Genomic DNA, 18,867 nt, shown 5'->3' with positions numbered 1-18,867 from the left:
GTGAAAAAACCCGACTCTCAGACGGGAAGTAGCCATCGGGAAATGCAGCTCACGTTGAGGTAATATGTGGCATACCTTCTTGCCGCGATAAACAATCCTGCAAGCGTTCCATGCACAGGTCTCTCCATAAGGAGAGGACAAAGTTCAAAGTAGCGCCCGTTTAAGTCTTCTGGGTAGCAAGAAACTATAGGTCTCTTCGATTTGGCTTGCACTGGCTGTACTAGTTCTGCAGCGGCGCCAAGCAGTCACGTGAGCGTGCAGCGCCAGTTCAACAAGTGCAGATACAGCCCGTACACTAGCGCGCACCGGCCACTGGCAAAACGAAGGCGCAAGTGCAGGCGCGCCATGCTGCACTACCTTCTGACCGAGTGCAAGGCGGCGAAGAACTCGTGCAGAACTAGGCCTGCACCTTGGCAAAACGAGGACGACGGTGCTGCACCCCTTGAACTGGTGCAGCTGGTGCTGCCAAATCGAAGAGACCTTATGTAGTACAAAGTTCTCGCAACCATGGCACACCCCTTTCCCATGTCATTTAGAGGGGCCTCTGCGGGCCACTGCCTCCCTCGCACCCCTCTCCCCGAAACTTCCTGTTCCTAATAAACATCCATGTGGTGGCGCTTCTAAAATATATTTTAATTGGGAAACTCTGGCAAAACGTGTGAATGTGCCTGCGAACCTCTCATCCAGCCGAGCAAACGACGCGGTACCGCCTTTGTCAAAAGTAACCAGGCTGCATGGTTTGCTTCTAGCTTGTATAGTGGAGTCCTTGTGACTTTCCTAAAGATCAAAACGTGTTGGAAGATAAGAAGACCCCCATTCCTTACCTTCAACGACCATTTCAGCTTCAGGGAAGCTGTAAGGGCTCCACTGTACGAGCTAGAAGCAAACCATGCAGCCTGGTATACTTATGACAAAGACTGTACTCCGGTTTTACATGCACAGATATAGGAGCCTACATGGCGTCGATTTTGTGGAACGCATACGGTGCGCGCATCGACGCACCGTAACACACGCTGTCTCCATCGAGCAGGTTTTTCATTTTCTAGTTGTACTACCCAAATAGCTCGTGTCGACAGGTCGAAGTCACGACGCTGGTTTGGAACTGTAGCGAACCTATAGCCACTTAGCTGTGCAGCCCAGCATGTGCTACGCTATACTGGCTATACTGGGCGAGCCATTGCATCTGAATGGGTGGGCGGATGAATGGAAGATAGGAGCGTCCCCTTTGAAATGGGTGGTGGCACCCCCATTTCAAATGGGTGGGGTGGGGGTGAAATGGGGTTGCACCATGCTCGGCTTTTTATTATTATTTATTTAACAGTGTTACAAATCTGTCTATTAATTCACCATTTGGTTGAAATACATTTTTTTAATCCTACACTTCTGACCTTATGTCACCGCGCTCTGCTATTGAGCCACCAATCATCCAATCGCTCTTTGCTAACCTGTACCGCAGATTCATTCACATTACCATTGTTATCTCTGAGCCTTAGGGCCTCAGCAGAATGATTGCCTGCATCGACATCCGGATGGATACGGCGCAATCTAGTACAAAATGTTGAATTGTTTCTACAGGTTAACCACATACTGCACATGCACCATATTCTTCGTTAATTTATTTTTGTAGCTTCGCGTTCTAAGACACCCTAATCTAGCTTCACAGAGTAGGGCACTGCCTCTTGAGATCATAGAACGACTACTTCCTGATCTGCCTTTTCCACTTTCTATATAGCTCTACAGACTGCTTCTTTTCCATTGAATTAATCTAGTTTTTACCTTCCGCGTTTTTTTTTTTTTGCCTGTCGCTTAAAACACTTTATTTCCGCGTCCTTGCTTCTTGGGATACTTACTGCTTGGTAAGTTCCCTAGTCCTTTTCCGCCACTGTGAGCCAACGCTCTGCCTATACAGGGTGTTTTTTTTTTTAGAAGGTCCAACATTTTTAAAGAAAGGTAAATTCCTTTAGATTTATTTTAACCCTGGAGCTATACTGAGGGCTACGGCGGACACCAGGTAAGAGGCAAACTACTTTAATTAGTTCGCTAATTAACTGAATACGTTAATTAACTTTTATAATTTTTATTTTAGGGGATATGTTGTATTAGCAGAATTGGAGATCGTCTTCCAAACAGTCCAGCCAAGAAAAAAGATTTTCATGAAAAAATTTTTTGCGCGCGTAACGAAGCGAGAAAAAGTCACCCTGGTAGGCAGCTTCACACTGTAACACAGCGTCTGTGAGCGCCTGTGACGTAGCTTGCTCCGCCCTGCACTTTGTGTCAGTGCGTTTTTCTTCCAGCGCGGCATTCCGTGAGGCCGCGGAGCGAAGCGAGATAAGCAGCGATAGCGCAGGCCGCCAGTCCGGGACGCGTGACGCAAAGCGCAGGGCGGAGTGAACTACGTCAGAGGCGCTCCCGCCGCTGCGTTACGGTGTGGAGATGCCTACCAGGGTGAATTTTTCGCGCCTCGTAACGTGCGTGAAAAATTTTTAATTGAAATTATTTTTTCTCGGTTGGACTGTTTAGAGGACGATCTCCAATTTTGCGAATACAACATATCCCCTAAAACAAGAATTAGAAAAGTTAATTAACATATTTAGTTAATCACCGAACTAATTAAAGCAGTTTTCCTCTTGCCTGCCGCCCGCCGTAGCCTCCAGTATAGCCCCAGTGCTAAAATAAATCTAAAGCAATTTACCTTTTTTTTTTTAAATTTTGGACCTTCTAAAAAAAAACACCCTGTATAAGTATTTAAATACCTTAGCTGTCCACCTGTTACCGTCAATTTCCTCGGGAGTTCTTCATATAATATTTTACTGAGCTTCCCGTGCTTGGAGCAATGTCCAGGCCATGTTCTTCTGTACAACCTCGTTTGTGGCTTTGTCGTGGGCACCTAATGCTAATTTCCAACAGCGCTGTGATTTATTTCTAGTATGGACTGAACCCCTAGGCACAAAACGGCATTCCCGAAAGTTAGCCCTCACACAATTATTCCAACCGAAATACATCTCAGTACTTCATACTTATTGTGCCTCCATAATGCCCTATGTTTCATTATCGCTGCATCTCTTCTCCCTTTCGCCGTAACATTCTGTCCGTACTTTTCCACGTATATCAATTCTTCGTTTCTACGCAGCGAGATATTTGTATTCTGCCAGTCTGAGTATTTCATGGCCTTGTATTGTAAGCACCTGATCTGCGGAATCGTTGAAAGCCATCAGACCTGACTTATAATGCCCTAAAAGTGAAGCCTATAGAGCGTCTCCTTCGTCTCCGCAAGAATTAGTCTGCAAATCTTCCTGGCTCATCTAAGTACAATATCGTCCGCATACATAAAACCGCGGAGCCGCGCTGCTCTACGGCCCTTCCGCCTAATCTGTACAACGGTTATAACCTAGATTATTTCTTAATTGTAGCTTCATTTCTGTATTTATCATATAAAGTATGAACAGCGGCGGTGAGGACCAGCCTGCCTTAATCTTTTGCGCACCTCGGCAGTTGCACTTCTTGTCATGTAACTTCAATTTTATTGTGTCGGCACATTGCTTGTAGGAAATCAATGATTTCATGACCAATAACTTCACAGGAGTTCCCTGTTCACGTTGTCGTATGCACCGCTTATGTTTACAAAGGAAACGTCCGTGTTTTACGGTCTAGCTATTTCTATACATTGGGTAAGCACGAACAGGCTATCATCTAAGCGCCTACCGCTTCTGAACCTGTTCTGAAGTTTTCCCTAGTCATGTATTTAGAAACTATGCTCCCGAGCCTCCAAAGTATCTTATTAGCTTATGCCTTTGATCGGGTGCTGCCATCCGCCGGCCAAACAGTGAGTACACTTTACCTGCATCAACGTTCAGACCATAGAGTTCATTACGGTGAGTAGCTTCAGTTTCGCAGCTCCGCTCGGGATGTAGCCGAAGGGGCGGTCGCGGTAACTAGTGGCGCTGTAGTCTGCTGTCGGCGTGTCGCTGGGGTTTCGTTCTCTGCAGTAACGACAGGCTAGTCGGATCAAGCTGATTTTTGCGTGGATGGCACGTGCTCCTAGTGATTTTTGAAAACTTCTTTTCGATGAAATCTGCGCTTCACGACTTCAAGCGAGTGTAACACGTCATTCAGCTTTGCGCCCAGCTGGACAAGTGGCAACAAAAACGATGCCACTGATCATCATTTTTTCACACCGCCTCGCGATTACACCCTGTTGAAATGTGGGAGCGGACGATGCGTCGCAACAACAACTGTCTCGCACGCCTAAAGTATGTGAGCAGGCGAAAATGACCCCAAAAGCGCGCATCGACAGTGCGTACTGATACGTACTACGTCGTCTTCGAACGAGCCGCTCGAATGTATTAATTCCGAAGGAGCTGGTGCCACTTTCCCGCTCGGCTCAGACCAGTATTATGTCTGCAATGACGCTTGGAGACCTGGAGACTGTGACGCTACCCTCTACGGACTGGCTACATGACGTTACACAAGATGAAATAACGGGAACGATGTGTGGAGTTTGCTACTCCAGAAAGCTAGCTGCAGGCCGTCTAATCATCCGAAAGCGTTGTCGAGAAGATAGTAGCTGCGTCGTGAATTGCTACAAGCTGCACAAGCAGCTGTTCAAACCTGTAGACTTCGTCTCGGGACTTCGAGAGAAACCTGATGGAAGCAGATGGCTCTGTACAGGTGTAAAGACAAATCTTGATAAGCTGCAGGCGGCCAACTCGGAAACTGTTCATCACAGAAACCTGGCGCGTGGTAAAAAAATTAAAAAATGAGCACGGTCCTGGTACTGAAGGCAGCGCACTCAGAAGTTACAGACCAAATAGCACTGGTTGATCTCCCACCTTCGCAGCTCTTCATGTTATTGCCATCATGTGGTATGATAATGAACAGCTCGATGCTCGTACACTTAACCAGTTGTGCCATTATATCTGATATGTGTTAAGTGGCGTAAATGACGAAAAGAACACAGTGAAAAATTAAACTGATTGGACGGCATGAGACACACACAACACGTAAGAACGCGAAGCGCGCCTCATCTAGTATCATGTCGTTCGTCCCAGCCTCAGTGTGTGTACTCTTGTGCTCTCCAAACAGCGTAGTACCAACTACAGCTAGACCGCATTGTCTGTTCACGCCGGGAAAAAAAAAAGAATTTACCTGCAAGTGTGGACGCGGCGCTGCCTATCTTTACGGAGATGTAGCAGACGATGCGTGAGTCGCATCGAAATACGCGACTGCAGCGCTGTTAGTTCTAGCGGCGTCCACAGTAGCCACGCTAGCGATCGGCGGTCTGAGAAACTCTAACTGTTTTTGGTCGTTGCACCACCGTGGTTGGGACGTTGTCCTGTATGGCCTCAGAGATCGTAGTGATATTTGTGGACGCATAGCCTCCTGTATAAACTTCGCACGTAGCTTTTATGGTTTCACGTGCACGATGTCGCCAATGTCAAAGTGTAGCGTTTAGTTTGCCTGTTTTACGCGATAGCCCCCTAGTTTTCCGCTTGACGACTAGATAATATTTGTACTGCTGTCGTAATGGTACTCTGACCGCGAACTTTGGAATCCGCCTCTATCTTATAAGCTGATCAAGCTGGTGACAGTTGCGCGATAGCACTCCTTGCATAGCACTGCGGAAGGTTGTAAAGTTTTCGCTGCTGTAAAGCTGAAAGTTGATCAGATGGGGGTACGAAAAACTTTCCTCATTTTGATGCGAGAAAGCCACGCGTACGCGCGGTTGTCTATCGTTTACCATAATTACGTTTTTTTACAGGCACAAATCATGGTTCTTATTGGCTGAGAGTCGCTTGAGTTTGTGCTCTACTCTTTCGTGCCGGCGAGGATTTCTACGGGGGGGACTTCTTTATCCGTTTTTCGGCATCTCCATTCTTTGGTGAGCCTCCTGTCATAAAATCTGCACTGTTTTTTTGTCACGCTCCGAGCAGTTTCTCTCAAGCGTGCATGCCTCATTTTGCTGTTAAATTGTGAATGCATTAATGGTAGTATGTACTCTTTTGGTAGTTTTGTGATTGTGTTCACAACTTTCACGCACGTGCACCCGTAATACCCGCATTTTGTGTTCGTGAACTGTAATTTATGTTTATGCTAGCTGATAGTACGACTGCGTTTACCTTTGCATCTTGCCTGCTGTGCGAATTAATTGGTAACCGAGCTTCTGACAAGTGTTCAAACATTTGTCAAAGAGCCTCGAAAGGTCGTTCACCTCATTGGTGCCTAGAAACGAGGTGGACAATATGATCGCAAAAAGGGAATGTTGATACTTGTAGAATTCGTGTTATGTGATCGTATGTGTGCATGAACTAATTATAACCTCCATTTCAGCCTCATAAATTAGTGGCACCAATTTTTGTAATTTTTTGCTGTCATTTGGGTCCAGTTGCAAGACTGCATGGTCAAAGTAGATGCTGGACTATTTTGCTGATTGATAGTGTGGCAAGGGAATGAGGCATACCCATTTTAGCAAATCTACTACTGTAATTGGTGGCGGCTCTGACTGACAAAGCAGAACTAAACTGCCATGACCCAGCATTACAAGGCATGGTATTGAGTAACTGTCCCAGACACTGAATTTCCAGCTACAAATTCATGCCAGAAGCCTGATTCTGCGATTGTTGCATTGCTTCAAGGCTTGCCATTGGCTGACATGCATCGGGCTGTCCATGAAGATTGGCGAGCAAGCAGCGTTGATTGCATCCTGTGTGTTCCTGCTACTTGTGGCCCTAGTTGGCCTTCTTTGGTGCGCATGCCGGCGCTCACAGCTGGGTACCACTGTGCCGGTAGCCGCCATCACAGATACTGTGGCTCAGGCAGTCATAAGAACGGTGCTGTGAGATGAAAGATCTGGTGGTAGGCTTTATTTTTTTCTGTACTTATATTTTTTGCTCGTTGTCATGCATGTGCTGTTGTTCTGTAAATTATGCAACATGAATCTGCCGCCACGGTTAGTTTTGAGCATGACATATTTTCTGCTGATCCGGTTAATTTTCATGTGCATCTTCTGCCCATTGCATTGCTTGTTCCTATCGAATGGTCCTGCTTGCTTTTAAATTCTTTTTGGCCTCTGTGGCTTTGTTCTGCTGAATTCTGTACTTGAACTGTTAAACGATATTAAACACGGCAGTGTGTTATCGGGATATCATATGTTACTTGTCTTTGAGGTAGAGAGCTTTGTTGGATTTAAAAGCCCTCTTTGTGTTTTGAGTATTCAAATTCTGTGTTTTTTGTGCCTGATTTTAGCTTATCATTAAGGATGGCTTAGAATTTTCTTAATGTTTGAGCAATCCTTTTCAGATGGCTCTTCAGTAAGCATCTATCACAACACTTTTGGAGAGTCTGCTATGCTTTATAGCTAACCTTTGTCATTTTGGTGTTTAAAGTGCAGAAACTTGGCTACATTTAATGATGTAAGTGATGGAAACTTTCCTCTAACTGTGTGCCCTTGTCTCATTTCCCTTAGGTCAGAGCACAGTGGCACCATGGTATCAACAATAGATACCATCATGTATGTGGCTATCGGAATAGGTGCCGTACTTTTCCTTATATACTTCTGCTGCACCACCTTCCTTCCAGAGGAAGTGAATGTTGTCGCCTTGAAGTGTCGAAAGCACAAAAAGACACATCAACTCAAAAGCAATAGCTCAGACTCCAGCACATATTACCCTCCTGGCGAGCAGTCATCCGACATTCGCCGCTACAGCAGTGATGAAGAACCCAGCTGTTATGGAGGCAGTAGCCATGAAAGTGGTGGCCGCGCCAGTTGCAACCAGTCTATGGCTGGCCATGACAACGATGGTGGAAGTGGCCATGACAGTGCATGTGCCATTGATGAGAGTGAAAGGTGTGATGGCAGTGGAGATGAAGGCTGTAATGATTGAGTTGCACAAGACGTGGGGAGGTTTCAAGTTTTTCCTTAGCAGAGCCTTAAGTGAGTGGCCCTGTGCCACAATAGGAAACAGGTCAAATGAAAACTGTTGTTCATCAGGGCCCATATTCTGGAATTTTCCATTCAATGGACATGCGCTAATTGGGCGCATTCTATCTCTTCAGAAAATGACGAACACCGCTATCTCGGCTTGCATTGGCTTGCATTGGCTTGGCTGGCGCTCGCATTAAGCATAGCCACCAGTTCCTTCTTTAGGACACTATACACCATTTTACGTGGAGTGGGCAGGGGAGAGAGAAATACTCTCGAACACGTGCGCTGCGCGACACCCCATTGTTGCTGTCCTCCCTTGGGCTGATAATCCGGCGCGCGTAGCAACGTCCGGCTGCTTAGCCACTGGTCAAACGCGTGTTTGCGTCCTTACTACAAAAGTAGCAATATTGTACGGAACGCCAACATCCTCTGGGCATCAGTGTTTTATTGCCGGTTACGGTATTTGTCGACGAAAGTAGAAAAAAAAAACGCCACCAATATGTACGTGCACCATGTAATGCGAAGGTCTCCGCGCATCTGCGATGTCTGTTTCTTCACCGCTTTCTCGCCGGCCCCAAGTCGCATTGGCAGTGGGCGTAGTTGTTGAACAAAAAATACTTGCGCCAACAACAAGCTTGCGCATCCGCGCACTTAGTGAATGAAGTGCATACAGAAACAAACCCAGTGCCTGTGCTTAATATCTGGCTTGCCAAACTATAATACTCCGTGCATAACTTTAAGAGATGAAGCTTTTGGATGGCCTTGGCAAAACTTTTAATTCAGCAGTACACGATGTAAGGACTTTACAAATTTGGCCGCAACTTTGTTTCGCCACGTCACATGTTCGTCATTATCGGGAGCGTGTAGCATCGCCACCTGAAAAAAAGAACAAAAAACATGCTGTTAGTTCAATAATACTTATTTAATTTCTGCAGCATGGCACGAATGCACGTGGCGACAAGGACTTTTACCCAACTGCAAAGTTCGCAAAAGTGCGGCTACGGCAACGTAAGAAGAAAAAACACACCGTATGCACGGCACGATAAACTCTTTCATGCATTATAATAAATTATTCGACTGAAATCACATCGAATGCACTGTAAAAAAGTCCACTATGCATAACCGTGCCAGAGATACAACAAACACAACAACTTGAGCAGTGCCCCTACCCGATTGAGATTGGAATTCTCAACACAGGTGCGGCGATTCAGTCTGTCAGTAAGCGGTAATAGCGTTCCATTAGCGTGCCAACATAGTAGAGCGTGTAATTTCACATTTTCTGGTATTTGTGAATCGGTGAGTACTGGAAAGAGCGGAGTAGGCGAGAAGATGAATTGCATTCCGTCAACTGGCTTGTATCGCTCATGGTACGAACAACCTTACGCAAGCGGCAGGAGGGGCTGAATTCAATTTCATTGCGCGTGTCTCTGCAAACAAACATTTCAGTGATCAGAAGTGGATTTGTTGTAGTCATGTACTCGGTAGCTGTTATTTCCAAAATGTTCAATTTGTGGACGGGGTACTCTGTTGCAAGCTCTGCATCTAAATTGTCACACTCGCCATGGCCAAGCAGGCAGCGACAGCGCAGCAGCGACAGCGCAGATGAGAAACTTTACTCCACGAAAAACTAGATCACTGATTGCTCTCCGCGATCTATGTTTCAACATATTTTGCTTTCATTTTTCTAACATGCAACACCGTGCCGCGTTTGCCCTACAGGCAACTGGCGACAAAAACTGCATGCGTGAACTGCGAACATGACATTCACCGATGCTGATTGTTCGCTCCGTCGAAGAATGGCCGCCTGCTCTCGGTTGGCTCTTGCAGTCGCTAATAGCATGGCACACGCATGAATGAACACGAGGCAAACCCCCACGCACAATTTCTAGGCCTGGCAGGAATAAAATGAGCTGATATGACACTTGCAGAGATCACACGCTGCTTCGTCTGCAGCCCACGGGCTGCAAATTATCAGCCCACGATGGCATCGGCGGTAGGCGGCGCTCGAGTAAAACAAACATGGTGGTGCCCAGGTATCGAAACTAAAATCGTGTATGAAGCAGATGTGTTTATAACACATATAGCATTCATTGTTACTTAATATTTCCTTTTGCGCTACAATTTTTGATGCAATGGCAAGTGCAGTTTCCGCCAAGATTACGGAACAGGAAAGGGTGAGTCAGCTGTGATCACACAGCCACAATCTCCGCCATTTGGGCTCCAACCACTTGGCATGGGCCAAAGTGGCATGACCACACTTCCAGAATATGGGTCCCAGTGTTCGCTGTGATACAAGAAAACAGTTTACTGTGAACATTGAAAATCAAGCTACTAAACGCTGCTTACTTTTTGTTGAGCATTTGCCTCAGGAGTTGCTAAAGTTGAATCTTAATGGGAGTGACGTTACTTCCTTGTTATTAGAACACGAGCTCAGGCAAAAGTGCTTTGTAGGTGACAATCAGTCATAAACACTGCATTTTTAGGTGTCTGATGCAGGGTGCTCTTCTGTGATAGGCAAAGCTTCTCCCCCAGATGTATGTGCATTTAGTACTCATTTGAGCTTCCATAGAAAGGGAGAGACCGTTTATGATCTGCTGCGGTGGCTTGGCAGCAAGGGCTCTCGGCTGCTGGCCTGGAGGCCCTAGGTTCAGTTGCAGTCATGGTGGGCGCATTTTGATGGAGGCGAAATGCAGAAGGTGCGCGTGTGCTGTGCGATGTCAACACACATGAAAGAACCCCAGGTTATAAAAATTAATCTGGAGCCTTCCACTGGGGTGTCCCCCTTAGGCCATGTAATACTAGTAAATTGTGGGGTTTAACCCCACAATTTACAATTTTGCCTTTTATTTCTTTGTGGTGACCTAGTTTAAGGTTCATTGTTGCTTGCAGGGTGCACTTTTTCCTAAGTGATCCAGTAATGAGAAGTCAGACTGGATGATATGTGTTGTTTCGAGCTATGGAAAAAAAAAATGGAAGAGAGCAACAGTCGGCTTCGGTTCCTCCTTTTATTTTGGATGATGTATGGCTGGCATTAAGTGAAGTAACTATTAGTACCTATTTTTACGTGGATCTTTTATGCACCGTCACAATAAAGCCAGCTTATTCTTTAAATGCACCCATACCACCTGTGCACCGAAACTGACCTTTGTTACTCCTACCATTAATGATGAAAAATTGCATTGATGGCTTGGTTTAAAGCATTCCTCTGAGCCGCTCATTCTGTCAGTTGTGTGAAAACTGTGCTAAGAGTTTTACAGACTCGTGGCATTTTGTTTGCGTTTTTGTTTTTGTGAACACTGTGTAGATTTACATGGAATATGAGCAGCTGACATTGAAATAAGCTTGTTTTTGAGTGTCTTGTCATGGAAGGACCACTATTGAAGTGCAAGTATTGCAGCCATGTGTATTTTTTTCAGACATTGCCTTTTTCTCTTTTCTTGTTGAATGCATATCAGAGAACCAATCTTTTTTAGTGGAGCATTTGATTGCTTCAAAAGCTTGCTGTTTTACTTTTCTCAAGGGAAGCTGTGCTTCGCTAAGCTGCTTGCAATTCCTTGGTGTGGGTTGAGGAGGAATAGCTGGCATAGGTGTGAGATGAAATTATAAAAATAGCTGTGCTTATTTCTTATACTGTCATATCAGCATACTACTGTAGTTTGTTGTTACACCTCTTTACAGTCAGAGTGACCTGTGAATAGAGGTCACCCTACCCTTAAATAGTGCAAGTACAAATATGCTGCCTTGGAAATATTTGCAGCAAGTGTAATGGTACGTGCAGAACAGTGGTACTACTGTGGCTTGTATATTCTGCACCATATTCTTAGCCAAGGGCTTTCAATGTTAGTGGCAGTATTGCTTACCAGTTGTTAAAATTGTTCATGAGCTGTACCTGTATTTACAACATATTCTTCATAAAAGTTATACCTCTTGAGTGACTTCAAATTGTACAACTGAATTGTACAGTGTTCTAGAGTGTTTAAAGCCCCACTGCAGTGCCTTGTGCTGGTAAATGTGTACTTGGCAACTCATTGATAGATTTTGCCAGAATTAATTCTGGGCTGTGTTTAGGATACTTCTTGAGATACATTCTTTTGAGATGCTGTTGTGCTGTTGTACAGTGGATTCACGGATTCTTTTAATTGACTGCTTGCGCAGCATACTGTTACAGAATTCATTTAGCTGTAAATTGTACTGCTCTGGGGCTTGCTTATTATCGCTTGCTGTCTAACTGGCAGATTATTACTCCACCTTTCCCTTACCACTTAACATAGTTTATAGGCTTGCTTCCACTTGTATTGGTGTTTTGTCTTTATGCTTGTGCCATCACTTTTACTGCATTTACCCTGGGTTTTATGCCATGCCCAAGTACATTTGACTAAGGGTCCAGAGCCACATATCAATACCTCTTATATTCATTCCGTATGAACACAAGTGTATTAATTTCATTTTTAATGAATCTGTATTGAACATGATTATGTTTTTCTCTATTTATATTAACTCTCTGGTGAATGTGTCTGCTGCTTGTCCAGTTGTAGATTTTAGTGTGTCCTTTTTGCTTATTGTGCTCATCATTATTGTCAGCAGTGTTTCCAGCATGCCATGTACAGACCTCCTATGCACTGACAAGAACATGGGAGCACATCGTTACCTATACCTGTATGCTTGCATTAATGGTCTGGTTGCACGTGTGCACAGAGCAAGCCAGCCAGCGGTGGTGAGCTGTCAATGTATGCATTGTTTCAGAAAGAGTGCTGGTGAATAAAATGAAGAAAAATGCTGTTCCTACAGTGAAATTTCTGGGCGGGCTGTGAAGCGTGACCCCATATGATGTACGAAACAGTGGCAGCAGGGCTGCTCATGGACTCGCCTAACTCCCCTAACTGCATCCAAGGCTGTTTGGTGAGGGCGTGTCTTCTAAAGTTTGCTGACAATAATTTAAACTAAAAGAGGACTGAAAATCTGTTCGAATCAGGCAGTTGGAATTGAAGAAAGCCTTTATAATGCACATGATGTTGATGGGAGCAAGGTGCCTGTTTAAATAAATGGAAAGATTGCTGCTCACACCTTATTCTCATGAGCATCAGTAGCTGGTGTGTCAATGGATTGACCAGTGAAACTTACGCTCTTAGCCTGTGAAAACTTCGGTACAGGATAACATGGATCCCACATGGGGGTCGCTCTTCTTTTGCATTACCTTGTGAGTACTAGTAGTAGTAGACCTTTATTTGGCCATAATTTACAGGCCGAGCATGTCAACTGCCTGGGCGACCAGAAGTCACCGTTCTTCTTCCCCTTCAGCGCCAAGCCAGTCGAGCCAGGTGGTGATGGATAGAGAAGGTGGGGGGTAGGAACCCGACTGCTGAGTAGCCGGAAAATAGAAGAGGCAATGGGCCAGGTCCGCATAGATACAGGGGCAGTTGGGACAGGAAGGGTCCCATCGATAGCGCGGGACCAGCTTTTTATACTTATACAAGGAAATGCCGCTTGCACTTAAATGTAGCAAACCAATTTATTTCCATTAACACCATGAGGAAAGAGTTTGCCTCCATATTATGTTCATGACTACGCGAGCAGCTGTGCATGCATGCAACTTGCTGGTAATGCAGGTATCAATGGCCATGCAGTGCAGCCTTTTGCCAGGCGAGTTGGTTCTGCATAGGTGTCTTAATGCAACAGGCATAGGAGAAAAGAGACAAACGCCTGTTATGTCCCTTGTCCCTTTTTGTTCTGTCCTTGTGTAAAGATTTTTCCGGCAGTGGCCATGTGCTCTTGTATTCTGTTAACAACTGGGAGCTATTGTAATGGTTTCGTTAGTGCCTGCCATATTGACTCTGCATTACATAAGAATTGTTGCACTTTAAACTAGTGGAAGAACTTCAGTAGTATATATGGTCTGCCCACTGTGCTTTTTGTTATTGCCATTTCGCGTGGCAACTACATTCACCTGCTGGTAGCTGCTGCGGTAGGTAGCCTTGTAGTCGATGCAAATTAAAATGTTAAAATTCAAACTTGCATAAAGTTTTGATTGCTGTGTGTAATTTGCTTACGAGAGTTATCTTAAGTCACCGTTATTGTGTCTGCCATTTTTTCTCATTAGCAATGCTCCAGTGATGAGATTTCCTGAACAGAGTCTATCAATTTCAGGTGACCAGTGGCTCATTCTGTAATATATAAGAACTGACGCGATATGCATGTTATTGGTTGTTGGTTGGTTGTGGTGGTTTCCAGCTGAGCGGCATTCTTTCACCAGCGATTTTGTGATATAACATGCATTTATATATATTGGTATGTATTGTGCCCCTGTCATGTTTTCATTTGAAAAAGTTTTGCAGATTATTATGACTGCGTTCTGTTATTTGCTGTGTACTGCACATTTTCACGGGTATTAAAAGTGCTGGGCTCTGATTTTTGTGCAGTGCTTTTGCAATTTCAGATTGACAATTATTTTACAAGCTGCATTATACCAACACCGATCTGTTACATAAGCAAGATGCAGTGGGGATAAAACTGGGGGTGAAAAGCAGGCTGAGTGGCCATAGGAATACATTGAAGCGAAAGTTTTCAATGCAGTCTTCCGACTTCACACTGCACCTGTGATGTCATCCCTTCCTGAAGTACAACCGAGTTCATCCTAGAGCAGATTTTGAAAGTATGAAGTGTCATTTTGAATGCCATGTATATTTAAAACACCGCGTTTAAGTGCACTTGGGGATGTGGGGGTAAACGGGAGCATGGTCCATTGAAGCATATGCAAGCAAAACTTTCAGCAATATTTTTCTCATTTCACAGAGTTCATATGAATTCATCTGTTTATTAACATTTGGCGAGTGCTTTGGAGAAGAGTGTAAGAGTAGCCTGACCTGCTACCACATGCTGCGTTTCCTCCCAAATACTGGTATTCAGAATTGATACAGCTGTGACATATTGCAACAGCATTTATTGGTTGCTTCTAAACGGCACCACAATCAGTATGCACTTATAGGCACGTGCATTGAGACACAATATAAGCACCGCCTTCTCTCTCAATAAATGTTTATTCCTTCCTTTCCACTCGGAGTCAGTTTTTGAAGCAGTTCCCCGCTATCCTCGAACACTAAAGAATCAGTTAACCTAGCTGTCTTTTTTAATGTGAAAGCGTTCCTAGTGTCACTGCGAGAAAAACCGGCTGCGTGCGTAAGGTGTGTGTGTGCGTGTGTGCGGGGGGGGGAGGGGGTGCTATACATCGCGCCACCGCGGAAACTGCGCAGACTGGAATGTATTCCCAAGGCTCCTGCGCGGGCCCACGACAAAGATTGTCAAAGTGATACTGGCTGTGTGGAGCACACTGCCTGCGGCGTGCCATTTGGTCCCTGGATTTCATAGCGGCGGGTTCTATGTGCGCTCGTGCAATGAACAGTGAACAATCAACGCTTCCGCATTCCCACACGTAGTCTTAATGAAGTGTCTCTGGCGAATTTATTATTCTCCTCAGTTAGGGATCATAACCTAAGGTTGTAATATACAGCATTGTGCGTTTTTATCGTAAAGACTTTCAAAATTTTTCTTACCTCAACCGCTGGCTCGTTTGCGGTGCAACTGCACACAGAGCTTGCGTATTATGGTAACTTTTGTATCGTAGCAAGTTTTACAACGGTACTTACTTACTTAGTTGAGCCGCGCATGATGCAAAAGCGTAATCGTCTGCGTCGAGATCGGCGAACCGAAGCCCAAAACACAGAGTTTTTGCTGAAGGGCGGCAGTAGCGCCATCTGTCTTCCACAACGAAATTAAACAAGAAAAAATGTCTGAGGCTTAGCTAAGGTTAAGCCTAGTCAGATGCGAAGCATATTGATGACTAGGCTTGGTAATACATGGCTTTCCTTGGTTGAATACTTGGTCATTTTAATACAACCACTAGAAGTGTAGCAAGGATTGCCGTGGCAGCTATATACGGGATCATCGGTGAATTCAATGCAGAGTGTACAACCGCTGCCCCAGCACCGGCTACAACAGCATTCTTGGCACCCATGGAAAGTACATTGGAAAGCTGAGGCAAGCTCAGCTTTATACCGCTGCTGTAGCGTCACGTGGTCAGCTGCAGCGCCTCTGATGTGGAGCCTCCACCGCCGCGGCCGACCGCGCGAGCCGGCAGCCCATCTCTCCTCTGCTGTGACGTCATGTTGTCACGTGGTCACGCGTGGTGGTCACGTGGTCAATGGTAGCTCCACCGCCGCGCCCGACGGGCTGTAGTGTAGCTCTAGTAATATGCTTCGCATAAAACGCAGCTCAGGATAGCTCAGGACTTCGCGACGTCGTCCTCCGACGCTTTAGGAGAACCACGAAAGCAGACGATATAAGACGAATTGGATAAAGACATTGGACGAAAAAAAGAACACTTGAAACAACATTCTTTTAATGGCAAAGCCTCGTTAAAATAGTTGTTTCTGGCATTTTTTGCGCTCAGTTGGCCGAAAATGTTCGAAGCGCTTCAGTTGAAGCAGACGAAAAGGCCGGAACGGCGTATTCAAAGGGCCCGCGGTCCTTGCAACGCTCGCCTTGGCGCCTTGTGACGCTTTCCACTGCAGAAGACAGATGGCGCCACTGCCGCCCTTCAGCTCGGTGTTTTGGGTTTCGGTTCGCCGATCTCGACGCAGACGATTACGCCAGGGCTGTGGCATGTTGCAAGTTGCGCGTCCGCGCCGAGGGTGGCGCCCCGGTCGAAACGATTGCAGCGATCCTGGTATCGGCGGTAAACGCCATAGAGTTTCTTACTACTACCTAGAGGGAAAGCTGGCGGCGCTGCACTTCAGCCAACATGGACGCTCAAAGCATCATGGGGCGGTGAGCTACTTGTTGCGGCACAGTCGTAGTTTTTCGGGAACACAGAGTGGCAGTACTTAGGCGTTTCATTCCGAAAACGTAGTTCGTGTGTGCGCAGACGAATTTCGCGCGAACGCAGTGTGCAAAAGCCATAGTAGTGAAGACGCGACGACACACGACGCCAATAAAAGGTTTTACTCTTCCGAAATGCCATTAAAAAACCTCTTAAAGTATCTAAACAACAACATCTTTTTTGAAAACATATTTACTTTTAAAAGTGCGCCTGTTAATTACGAAATATTAGTTTTTATAGTGTTCATTACTGGGCCAATAGGAGAGCGAGTCATCTCTTATTTTGGGCAAACTTTGCACTTAAATGCTTTTCTGCTCGTTTGTTGCAATCATTAGACAGTATATTGAATGTTGGGACGTTTGTAGTTATCAAACAGCTTTATTTTTCTATTATTTTTTGGCCAAAAGTTGCAGTTCCGCAACAAGTAGCTCACCGCCCCATGATGCTTTGAGCGCCCATGGTGGCTGAGGTGGTCACGTGGGGTCTCCATGCAAACTCCCATAGACGGCTTGCCAGCTTTCCCTCTAGGTAATAGTAAGAAACTCTATGGCATGCTCTATGGTAAACGCGGCTGCAGTTAAGCCTAATTAAAGTGAAATTTTTAGACCACTATCAATAATAAAAACATGCTTATGAACTAAATTATAACCAGCCATAGGTATTAAAAATAAGACATCAAAGAAATTACTTGCGAAGATGACGACGCGGGTAACGCGGCAGCAGACAACAGCAGACGACGCCCGGTCAGACGCGCAAGCGAAAACGGCGACGTCGGTGGCATTCGCACTGCAGCAGCGTCATTGGCGTCATGTCGAGTCACACAGTGAGCTTTTCTTGGAGTCTTTATACTAAGAACTAGCACTGCAGCATATTATGTTGTCCCTAGCCCAACGCACTGTGATTTCTTCTACACGAGTCAAAGGTTGAAAATTTTCTCTGCCTTTCTCTGCGTGTGTTTATTCATAGCCACAGACTGATGCGTTTCAATACATGTCAGATGTTTTACTTCCCTGCTATTTACCTAAATCTCTTACAAAGTCGCGTAGAAACCTATATTCAGTCATGTAGCATTTTATTATGTATACTGTACCTTGAAACCTTTTTTTATCCACCATATATACTCTGTGCGCTCATGTCTTCTAGGTTTACATAATGGCGTTTTTTTATTTTGATTTTTAGGATGCCTGTTACTGATACTGCAACGTCACTGATACTTAAAATCACTTTTTGAACATCGATTGTCACTGCTGATGTTTTTTTAATAAATTGTTCTTTGTACAAAACCATTTACGCTTTTCGTTCTCGATCGAGCGCAGCTGCTAAGCAGTCGCGCCGCTCGCCACCATACACCATGCTACATCAACAGATACATCGAAATACAAAAGCGAGTGAGCAGATTCCGTAAGTACCTAGGAAATCAAGCGTGAATGCAGCGCGGGATCAGTTAATCACTAGTATTTACAAAGCTTGGATGGAGCTAGCGGCCGCCAGCACCATGACCGCGCGAGTACAGTGCACTGTAGCGCGAGCAACCGGCCACAACCAGCCGCCTAAACGCGCGCCGCCATATTGGATTTTTGATGCGTTTACCGCCTCTCCCAGGTGCCGCCACCATCGCCTTCGAAAAAAAACGTCCCCATTGGCTCTATGAGAGTGTCACTCCCTTGATTACGCTTTTGCATCATGCGCGGCTTAACTAATGGTGTCTTCATCTGAGACGCACTGCCTCCGTGCCGGTGCGCAGGAAGTGACGTCAAATACTACACGAGTGGCACGTCACCTTGCACATCAGCCGAACGTGCGAAACACTCACAGAGTGTCGTTGCTCTTCCTGCCGTCTGTTAACCGAGGCCTCCGAGACCCTCGATGATCTCAGAGGCTATTCCTACGAGCGGCTGACGCCAACTAGAGCAGTCAACAGTTTGCACAATTAGCAACAGCCTCTTCAGAACAGTGCTCAGTGTCGCGCTTGTAACAGGCGTTGATAGAATCGCCGGGAAACGCGGGATTCACGAGCCTGATCGTGAGGTACTGCGATTAATTATGGGGGCGCAGGTTTGTAAGACACCACAAC

At 45.5% G+C, this 18,867-nt stretch overlaps 1 long non-coding RNA gene across 1 annotated transcript; it reads left to right on the top strand.

Moving 5' to 3' along the window:
- The first annotated feature begins 5,007 nt into the window (after positions 1 to 5,007).
- Positions 5,008 to 14,326, top strand: LOC149358510 (uncharacterized). The gene is made up of 4 exons (XR_016288692.1): positions 5,008 to 5,671; positions 5,759 to 5,878; positions 6,633 to 6,852; positions 7,463 to 14,326. It is a non-coding gene; the product is annotated as an uncharacterized LOC149358510 (long non-coding RNA).
- Positions 14,327 to 18,867: the final 4,541 nt, after the last annotated feature.

Source organism: Amblyomma mixtum, chromosome 2, assembly GCF_055824585.1.
Source record: "Amblyomma mixtum isolate Tamu chromosome 2, ASM5582458v1, whole genome shotgun sequence".
NCBI lineage: Eukaryota > Metazoa > Arthropoda > Arachnida > Ixodida > Ixodidae > Amblyomma > Amblyomma mixtum.
Note: the sequence above shows the minus strand (reverse complement) of the source record. Positions and strands in the feature narration are given on the sequence as shown.